The sequence below is a fragment of the Dermacentor silvarum genome, chromosome 3, assembly GCF_013339745.2.
Source record: "Dermacentor silvarum isolate Dsil-2018 chromosome 3, BIME_Dsil_1.4, whole genome shotgun sequence".
In the NCBI taxonomy this organism is placed as follows: Eukaryota; Metazoa; Arthropoda; class Arachnida; order Ixodida; family Ixodidae; genus Dermacentor; species Dermacentor silvarum.
Genome location: NC_051156.1, coordinates 16,531,567 through 16,542,182, shown reverse-complemented (window position 1 = coordinate 16,542,182; position 10,616 = coordinate 16,531,567). Strand labels below are relative to the sequence as shown.

The following is a 10,616-nucleotide window of genomic DNA, read 5'->3' as shown; positions in this document are numbered from 1 at the left end:
CGTCGAGGGTTGCGAGCCGGACATAGGCGGCCGCCGAAGTCGCTGCGCCGAACTGGCCACAGACATCTCGATCATTGCCTGGGGTAGCTCGATTGTAGTCCGGGGCAGCAGCGCAGATGATGTGCAGGTGACAGTTAACCAGGGGTGACTCGATCCGCTCACGCTGCGTACACTCAGCGCACTCGACAAACACTAAATTTAAAGTAGTGCAAGGGAGAGAATTCTGCATGCGCATCGCCCACGTGGTACGATGTTCAATTCGGCTAGCAAAATTTCGGGCGTCTATTCAGAGGCTAACCCAGGTAGCACAAACCCATCTAGAAGACGTCTACATTTGGGCTTGTTCAAGCCAGGAGGTTGTCTACTATCCGGCTTCTACAAGCCAAGTAATAGCCTTAGAACTCCACAAGCACTCCTGAAGCCAAGCTAATGCTCCCTCCGTATTCGTCTTGGGGAAGTCTTGGCAAGCTGTTCGTTAGACTATCTGTAGAACTTTTGTATAAAGGATTATTTTGCTTGCCGGAGAAATTATGCAATCCACCTTGCAAAAAAAAAGGTTAACTAATGCATATGTTAACCATGCACTAATGCAGATCGCTGGTCCTGATATGCTTTTCTTCTAACCAGTCTTGCGATTCAGGATTTCTAGGAAATGTAGATATATTGAATGTGACTGGCTTTAACTTCAAAACTAAAACACACCAAAGCTACTAAGCTGAAAAAGTTCAGTATAATGGTCTAAATTCATGCTTTTGCAAAGGCATAAATATTAAAAGGAGCCACATAGATTTCACAGTTTGTAATAAAATCTGTGAAGGTATAATGTTGAGAGGCCATGTGCGACATGCAATTTCTAGTGCTGTACACTTGCAAAGTGTATTAATGTTCTTGCAAGTCTATTCATTTCGGAAGAATGTTATTTCAGTGCATAAATGACATTGTTGGCATATGTATGTATACATGTTTGCATGTCACAGATGGGCTCTCACTATTATACCTTGACAGATTTCATTACCAAACTATGGAATCTATGCAGCCTTTAATATTTATGCCTTTGGAAAAGTATGCATTTAGCACATAATACTGAACTTTTTTCAGCTTAGTAGCTTTGCGTGCTTTTATTTTGAAGTTAAAGCCAGTCGCACTCAATATATGTACATTTCCTAGAAATCCTGAATCGCACCACTGGTTCCAAGAAAACAATAGCAGTACCAGTGATCTGCAGTAGCACACAATTAATTTGGGTATACTGCTAACACAAGCAAAATTCATGCAGCACACAAGGGTGTTGAATGAGGCACATTGAAAAGACATCTTGTAAAATGCCTCTTCTATAGCCAGCATTTCATAACAATGTTTAAGTGGCAGCAAAATTAGCAAAAAACAAAATTTTATTCTTGCAAATTATGTACATGTGTTGTCCTGCTTTGATTGTGACTAAATATATACATAGGAAATGAATGGCATGTAATGCCGTGCACTGATTGACTAGACTGCATATATTATGGATTGCATGTCTAGAAAAACTGAACCCACATCTTAACAGAACTAAGGAGGAAGAAAGGCATGTCAGCTGGCGGCAGGTCCAGTATCCTTTGAAGCATCTGCGCCAGTCAAAAAAAGGGAAAAAAGACCAGACTCATTTATAGTAAGGCCAGTAAAAGCCAAATGCTTAGCATAAACATGACTAAGAAATAATCTATACATATTAGAAAAGTTTGCGAATACACTTTGTTTTCTCTCGGTGACTACTGTTAAGGGCATGTAATGCGCACACCACTTTTAAACATTATAGGACTGATGCACTCATGATGCATAGTTATACTTGTTTTAAGCGTGGCCTTTCAGTGGCTGTCCTCACAAGACTGAACAATGGCATAAAAGAAACAAATACAACACATAAAAAACTGCTTAAAATCTGCAGGCATAAGCATAGTGCCAGAAGACAGGCATAATTCATTCTATAATTTAAAATGCCTTTTCACATTCACCTAAAGCATCTCCAGTGTCCTTTTGCTGCCTGGAAGTAAATATTTATATCTTTCTTTTACACTGCATCATGTAAGCAAGTGGCCCTGAACGCCAACTCTACTTGGGGTTCCCAGAATTTATTGTCTAAAGTAAAATTCTTCAGAATGTATACAAGTTTCCCTATGGCCACAGTAAAGCATGATGTCACAACATCATGCATAGATGGTCGTTGGAAGTTATCTGGTGATTGAGAACAGACTGATATAAGTAGAGTTTAGAATGCCAAGACAAAATGTTAATCCCATACCATGCACTTCTGATATAGAACCAACAGTCGATTTTAATAAGATGTAAACATGCTACATGATGCTGACTCAGTTAAAAACGTAAGTATATCTTAAATTTCTATATAAAAACTACCTGAACACTAAGCTTAATGTAACGTGCTGGCTTTTTATCCGCTCGCAAACTGCAATTCTTCAACCAGACAGTTGCTGCTTGGCGAATGGCATCGGTCATCACATTTTCCCACGTGGTATTGCTATGAATAGCTTCTGGAATACCAAACCATCTAGTCAAACAGTGCAAGTAGCACGTGTACACGGTATCAGCAGTTGTGGCTGATATCCGAACCATTGCTACATACGAACAGATCTGCAACTCATAAATAAGATTTGTGGAACATAAGTTCTATGGAACTGCAAGGGGGAGGAAGGCTTATAAAAGAAAAAGATGTCCACCCGACTTAGCTACACTGGATGGATGATATTTTTTTCAAATGTGTTCCCATGTTTTTATTAATTTTTTTCATTCAAAACAGCATGTATTTTGCGAGTAAGAGTCACTGCACTTATGCCCAGTCAAACAGCAGCCCTCTAAACTTACCTTCCATGACACTGTAGACATGCACGTCACTGAAGCTCTTTTTCCGCCGCTGGCCTAGAGTCTAGCTTAAGTTTCCACCCAAACTGTCTGAAAATCGTGGGTAGGATGCCCGCAGTAAAGCTTCTTAAGTACCAGCCCCCCATAACAGAGAGCCGTTGTGTCTGAAAAAAAAATTTGGAAGAGAACAAAAGGGATTCAAAGCCGAAAACACCAAATATACACACTGTGGATATTACAGTGGCTGCATGAAGGCGGGTATGAAATCCCCAGAAAAGGTAAGGCAGAACAGCAAATGACACTAGATGATTATGCATTCCAGAGAAATTACTGCAGCAATATTTACACACAAAAACTGCCAAGATGTAAACAGCCATAGTATAAAAAAGTATTAACTGAAACTACTGCGTATACAACTCAAAAACATGAAGCCACACAATTTGAATAAAACAATGAAATCAATTTAACATGCATATAAAAGGCATTAGTTACACCTGGCACGAGTTATTATAAAAATGTGCTCATGTAGTCAATTCATAAAGCTTTTACTTACAAGGTGTCATCAGCATGCAGGATTGGAGCTCTGCTCGGATTCTAATGTGGTCACGGTTTCTTTGTTCACCAAAGGCAGCTTGTAATCAGCCACTGCCATTCTGCCAGTTTTGTTGGGAACACCGAGAGCTGCTAGGAGCCTTTCATCTTGACGTCTTATAGTCTTCCCATGTCTGTTATTAGTACGTGAATGTCTGAAAGCACCTAAAAAAGATAGACAAGAGCCATGCACACTTTGACAGCTTGGACGGTAGCTAATAACATGTTGCAGGCCGCAACTTCTACATGCATGAGTATACTCCTATATAGCTGCACATGTTCGATCCTGCTCTGCTCGTTGTAAGTACTTCAAGTCCCATCCAAGCTTTTGGTAACTAGTGCCATCATTCCCTATCTGAGGTGCAACCTGGCTCAAGATTCTTATGTCACCGTGGTTGGTATTCTTTGCTGAAATCATGGCCTCACTGCACTACGGGTAGCATTCATCCATAGAAGTGCTTGCATTGGGCAGGCTGTCATACTTTGCTGTTCAAGGCCTTGGGTACTACAAAAATGAATCAAAGCGTATCTTATACAATGGGCAACAAGGGAGTTCGCACAAAGTCTCATTTTGTTTTTGTGCGCCGCTTTGCTTTTGGATAACGTAGGTACAGCGCAACAATTTTTGGAAGGAAACAATTAGACAGGAAAACGCTGGTACAGCGTACTACATAACGCAGGTATAGCGTTGTTTCCTGTCTCCGTTTCCTTACAAAAGTTGTTGCGCTGTACCTACGTTATTCAGTATTTACCAACTCGCCCAAATCAAGCTGTTGTTGCTTTGCATTTGTTCTTCACAAACTGAATGCAGCGGACGTATATAAAACGCACGTGCTTACATCTCGACGCAATCAGTCGGGGACGCAGATATATTATTCGCATAGTGATGCAGTTCTAAGACCATCAACGAAGTAATATAAGTCAATAAGCGGCATAGCTCGCGTTTATATAATTACAGCACCAGCTTAAAAAATTCGCAACTTTCGACCACGAGGAAACTAGGCGGCGACTCCGCGAGAAGTGGTTCCCGATGTAACAATTTTAGCACGGTCAGTCGATGCTAACTGCCGTGAATGATCCCACACCAACCAAAATGTAATCCCAACCTGAGGAGCTTATATATAGTGTCCGTGACATCGGACGTGCCGCGAGGAAATTCGAAACAACAGCCGTTGCATGAGAAACAATCAACCAAGAGGGTCATGGTGCTACAATCGTGTGACAGAGCTTTCAAAAGAGAGAAAAACTTTAACCACTTACCAAAACGAAGCTGAGCCATCAACGCAGGAACACACAGAGAATACGATGTGCACACGAAACCGACCCGTTGAATCCTTTGCAAAGTGCGGGCGCGCGGCCGTGCGTGACACGGCAAGCGCGAACGGAGACAATGCACGGCAGCATGGCAGGCGCGGGAGCTAGCGTTGGAAGCGGCCAAGCCATAGTAGCGCACCAACTGTTGCGCCGCACCATTTGTTTTGTTCACGTGAACTTATAAGTTCACGTGATATAGTTCACGTGAACAAAACTCGCTTTCTTGAGTCGAACGAGTAATTTCAATTCGTGTGAGGCAAACTAATGAGGGAAACAATGTGCGACACCTCAACACTACGGTTCACCAGGTTGTGTCGCTCAACGTGTGACAGGTGGCTTTGTAAAGCCTTAGGCCTAATTAATGCGTCGCTACCCTGACAACCGGCATCTAATAAAAAAAGAACATCACCGAAAATGTGCACAACAGGCAGCCGCGAGGAGACGTTAGCTCTGTGAGGTAGTCCTACCCCGCTCGGTGCACACAGCATCCGAGTTGACGGCGCCCGCCGTCCCAGACGGTGTAGGAGCGCCCGGTGCCAGGCTGCAATACCAGTCAGCCCGTAGCGGCACCCGTGGCCCGCGGCCACCCGGGTCCCTGAGCCGCGACTTCCGAAGTCAAAGAGATAGAAGAAGCTATTTACATAAGAAATTCGGACCACCCACGAGGCTTCCGTACTTACTCGCTTCAGGCTTGCCAATGTTCCGCGGGCGCTAGGCCTCGCTCTCCCAGGATGCAGACCACGTGGCTCTCGTACCGACGAGCGTACTTCAACAAAACACTCGCGAAAAGGCTTAGCATGCTGAAATGTTCAAACACGCTACAGCAACCGCCGCCTCGCTCAAGAAAGCACGCCGCCGACACTAGCGATCAAAATCCACGCTAGGACTACGCTTCGGTTGAAACATCTCGAACCGAGCAAAACAGTTAATATTATCGTCCGATGCCCCAAGAGGCCCCACGTTGGGCGCCAGATGTGGGGTCTCACATGTGCTCTTGGGACAAAGGAACGACAACACAGTAGTGCAAACAATCAAAAGGGCATTTATTGCACCTTTCATACACTAATGCACACTAGTCGAATTACAACCAATAGAACATTCACACGGGCGCGCGACAAATCAAGGAAGTTTGACTCATCGCGACCCGATAGCGAGCGAATACGTTCGCCCCATGCTATGACACCATCGCCTAGTCGTTCACGTGTATTGTCACGCGAACGGGGCACGCTCGAACGATCCGTGTCCTGCTCTTAGCCTCGCGCGAAGCGTTCGTGCGTGTTGGCCGCCGATCCCAAGCCCCAGAAGCGCCCTCGACCTTTTTCTCCCCAAGTCACCCCGCCGTTCGGCGGCGTTAGCATCGTGACACTCGCGCCATCTCCCGCAATGCGCCGCAACCACCACGACCACCGCCGGGCTTAGCCACGCGGAGAAGCCGGACTACAGGATACATGCGGGGAAAACAACATCAGGGGACGCGTGAGAGTCGCGCATCCCCACAAGAGAGAGCATTACTGTTGGACAAAGACGCCGTAAGGTCAAGAATTTATTTGGACAGCAACATGAACATAATAGACAAACGATTCAGTGGCTTCGCAAAGGGAACCTGGGTGCAATCAAGGCATGCCATTGGCTAGTGATACACTGGCACATGTGAACAGTGACCGCGGACATCAGATATGCGGTGCACAGTAACAGAGTAACAACCATGCCCGTAGCCATAAATTTTGTAGCGAGAGCTACATTGGCCGTATTCTCGCCGTGTCGCTGTGGCCGCACCGCGAGCTGAGCCGTTGCCTAGCAACCGCTCAGAGGAGCCCGTGAAACCGTGTTGCAACAACAGAGGAGGAGCCGGCGTTGCATCGTATATATATAGAAGGGGCGGCTCGGTGTGATTCGTCGGCAGATATGGAAAGTGAGTCAGAGAGACTGAAAGAAGCCAGGCTTCGTCGTCGGAATGAAACCAAGAGGAGGCAGCGAGCCGAGGAGATGGAGGAAGAACGAGCCGCACGCCTCGAGAAGCGTCGTAAGTACGAAGCGGCCAGGCGAGTAGATTCAGATGAGGATAGCACCCGAAACGTGTTCAAGTCACTAGACACAACCCCTTATCCTCCCACCTCACTGACCATCGGGCCGTCTTTGTGGCAATTGAGAAACAACAAGATGAAGACTTTCAAAATAAATGCTTACACTTTACAAATGTCTAGTCTTTAATGTAACCATAACTTAACGAAAGGTAACAACCAAACCTAAACACTCACGACGTGCGAAGCTAAACGATAAAGATGTAACCGTAGAGAGAACCAAGCTAAACAATAACATTCATTGTACCTCTCGCTACGCACACCCAGGCATAACTGAGTTAAGCCACAGCCAAATCTTTTTTCGGGGGGCTGAAGCCCTTGACTATTTGGGGAAAGCACCTATTTTGCAGTAATTGTTTTCGATAAAGCACGGAAAGATCAACATTTTGGGGGGGGGGGGCGCTTGGGCCCCTAGGCCTCCCCCCCCCCCCCCTTGGCTACGGGACTGAATGTAACAACACTTGATAATCATTGCACCGATACAACACCTCCCATCTGACAAGATCAGTATCTGTCATACGTCAAACGATTTTGCTTCTACTTATCACGTGCACTGGGCCTCGGTAGCACAGGTGAACCAGAATCACTCTGTTCCGATGATGAACTTTGGTCTTCACGTGAGAGTGCACAACCATCACTACAATCCAACACTGGCCGGGTTGAGGCGGTTGCAGGGAAACGCTCACTTTCTAGCAGGTCACTTGCAAGTGGTAATGGTACATAATTTTCTTTCACAACAGCAGGCTTCAAGCAAGAATGTCGCAAATGGTCCGCATGCACAAACCGCGTTTGTCCATCCACCATGCACCACAAGGTGATTGCCGATTTCACATTCACGACCTTGCCTGGTCGCCACTTTACTTGTTCCCCCCATACTGAATGCACAAACACACTATCCCCAACAGAAAATACTCTAGGTGAATGCCTCCACAATCCTCTTCAATTTGGCACTTACTGCATCATGTAGATTTGGTTTCAATAATGACAACCTTGTGCTCAGCTTCCTCAAGAAGAGCTCAGCTGGTGTTTGGCCGGCGAATGTATGCGGCATTGTTCTATAAGCGAACAGGAAATTATTGATTCTGTGCTGTAGTGACCTGGAACTTTTATTCCTCTGATCTTCTAGCAAGTGCTTTAACAGCGACGGCTTTACTGTTCGGACAGCGTGTTATGTTGAACCGTTCGACTGAGGACGATATGGCGGAGTAAGCGTGTGCTTAACCCCATCTGCCAAAAGAAACTGCAAACTCTTTTGCACGAAACTGTGGCCCGTTATCTGTGACTACTTCAGTCGGTAAGCCATGACTTGTGAATGAGCGTACTGTTTTGATCGTGCTTTGCGTGGTCGCTGGCGTCACAATTCTTATTTCCAACCACTTGGAATAGGAATCTACTGCTAAAAGCAACATCTCGTTTTCTTTTTGAGCAAAGTCTAGATGTACCCCCTCCCAACGTTAACAGAAGTTCTAGTAACGTTGCCCTCTCCCAACTGCTTGTGCACCACTTCCAAGATGAAAGCGGTGCCAGTGGACCCACAGATTTTGTGCCTTCACAAATTAAACACTGCTTCACAGTTTGTTCCAGGCAGTTGCCTATCTGTGGCCACCAAACCATTGACCTTGCAAGTGCCTTCATCTTTGCGATGCCATTGTGGTGCTCATGCAACAAACACATAACTTCACTTTGAAGGGCCTGTGGTATCACAACTCTGTTGTTCCACACCACACAACCGCAATCCACTGAAAGTTCAAATCGTCTCACGAAGAAAGGCTGATAAGGAACTCAACAATATGCGGCCATCCGTGCCATACCATTTCACGAACAGCACTGAGAATTGCATCTTTCACAGTTTCACGCTCGATATCTTCGGCAGTTAAGGGTAGTTTATTGACAGGCGAAAAATAAAAGATTTCTTCTGTCTCGTCACTGGCTTCTGGCAGTGGAAGGCGTGACAAGCCGTCTGCATTGGCTATCTTTGTTCCTGGTCTGTGCAAAATGCGAAAGCTGTAGTTTGCAAAAAAGAATTCCCCAACAATGCACCTGAGCTGCAGCTACAGCATTTGTGTGGTGCTTTGCCTCAAAAATGACAGTGAGTGACTGATGATCAGTGATTACATTGAAACCGTGCCCATATAGATATTTATGAAATTTAGTTACTCCAAAAACAACTGCAAGAGCTTCTTTTTCTACCTGTACATAGTTATGCTCGGTAGGAGTCATTGTTCGTGATGTGAACACTATCGGTCGCTCTACGCCTCAACCACGTGCCACAGCACTGCGCCTAGACCATAAGCAGAAGCGTCAAATGTCAGCTATATTTCCTTTCTCACATCGTACAGTTCCAAGTTCACGGATCAAATTCTTACAACTGAAACATGCATCACACTGGCTCGACCATTTCCATGTGCTACCCTTGCGCAACAGTTGGTGGAAAGGTTTTAGCACATTTGCTAGATCTGGCAGAAACTTGCGTAGTTTACTAGGCCCAAAAATGCCTTTAGCTGGGTAACATTACCTGGTTTTGGCGCTTCTCGAATCGCCTTTACCTTTTCCACTGTTAATTGGGTGCACGCCGCGCTTGTCCCGCTCGTGTCCCAAGTAGTAAACATTTTCTTGGAAAAATTTGCATTTTCCTGCATTTACACGAATTCCATGCTTACTAAGTGCTTGTAGCACTTGCTCGGAACGGTGATAGCACTCCGTCAGGTTTTTACCTGCAATCAACACGTCGTCCAGGTAACAGGCAGTGCCAGGGATGCTTCGTAAAACCTGGTCCATTACAGCCTGAAACATTGCGGGCGCGCTTGCCACTCCGTACGGCAATCGTCTGAACCTGAAAAGTTCCAGGTCCGTATTCACCGTGAGCAGTTCCTGGGCCTGCTCATCCAGCTCAATTAGCAGGTACGCTTTTGACAAATCCAGCAAAGTGAACACGGTTCCTCCCACCATTGACACGAATATATCCTCTGGTAGAGGCAGCGGATAGTGGTAGAGTTCAATACCCCGATTGACTGTGACTCTGTAATCCCCACATATCCTAATCTCTTTTCCTGTTTTCTTAGGCACGTTCACTAGCGGTGTAGCCCAAGTACTATGCCCGATTCTGTACACCACACCAGCTTTCTCAAGCTCACGCAATTCATTCTCCACTTGTTCGTGCAAAGCCCATGGTCTCGTCTTACAAGAGGTTGGCTGAGCATCACTTTTCATTTGGATGCTACCACTGAATCCTTAGATAGCACCATAGCCTGGCTCAAACACATCACCATACAGCTGTTTTAACGTCTTCTCGGCTTCCGTTGCTACCATCTTCCTGCCATCCTGCACGTTATCCACGTCACGCTGCAACTGCTGTACCGCATTGTGCAGGTCAAGTTTTAGCGTCGTTATCCAATCGCGACCTAAAAGCGCCATTATACGAGCTTCATTTTCTTGCTTTGCCATTATAATAGGCAGATCGTAGCTTCAGTTCTGATAAGAAACAATGACGTTCGCTGCACCTTTCACTTTGAGTGCAGTGCCATTGTATAGCCCTAGATGCACATCGTCTTCGGAACGTGGGTAATTTGGAAAATTTTCATCGAAGTCTCTTTCAGACTTTATAGTAATAGCGGCTCCCATGTCTAATTCCATCGGAATATCCTTGCCAATTACTTTTACTTAAAGCACAATAGGCGGAGAACTATGAATGCTGTTTGTCGTACAAACTGTAAGCAAGTCGGTTGCCGGCAAGTTCTCCTCAACTTTGTGCACAACCTTTGTTTTTCACATTTTCGC

General features: G+C 45.5%; 1 long non-coding RNA gene across 2 annotated transcripts; it reads right to left on the bottom strand.

The window, feature by feature from the left end:
- Positions 1–1,373: 1,373 nt before the first annotated feature.
- Positions 1,374–4,800, bottom strand: LOC119443770 (uncharacterized). 2 transcript variants are annotated; one of them, XR_005190267.2, is made up of 4 exons: positions 4,705–4,791; positions 3,407–3,609; positions 2,857–3,017; positions 1,374–1,604 (listed from the first exon to the last, which is right to left on the bottom strand). It is a non-coding gene; the product is annotated as an uncharacterized LOC119443770 (long non-coding RNA). The 2 variants fall into 2 exon arrangements; XR_007465863.1 differs by having other exon boundaries at positions 3,407–4,800.
- Between the last annotated feature and the right edge of the window lie 5,816 nt (positions 4,801–10,616).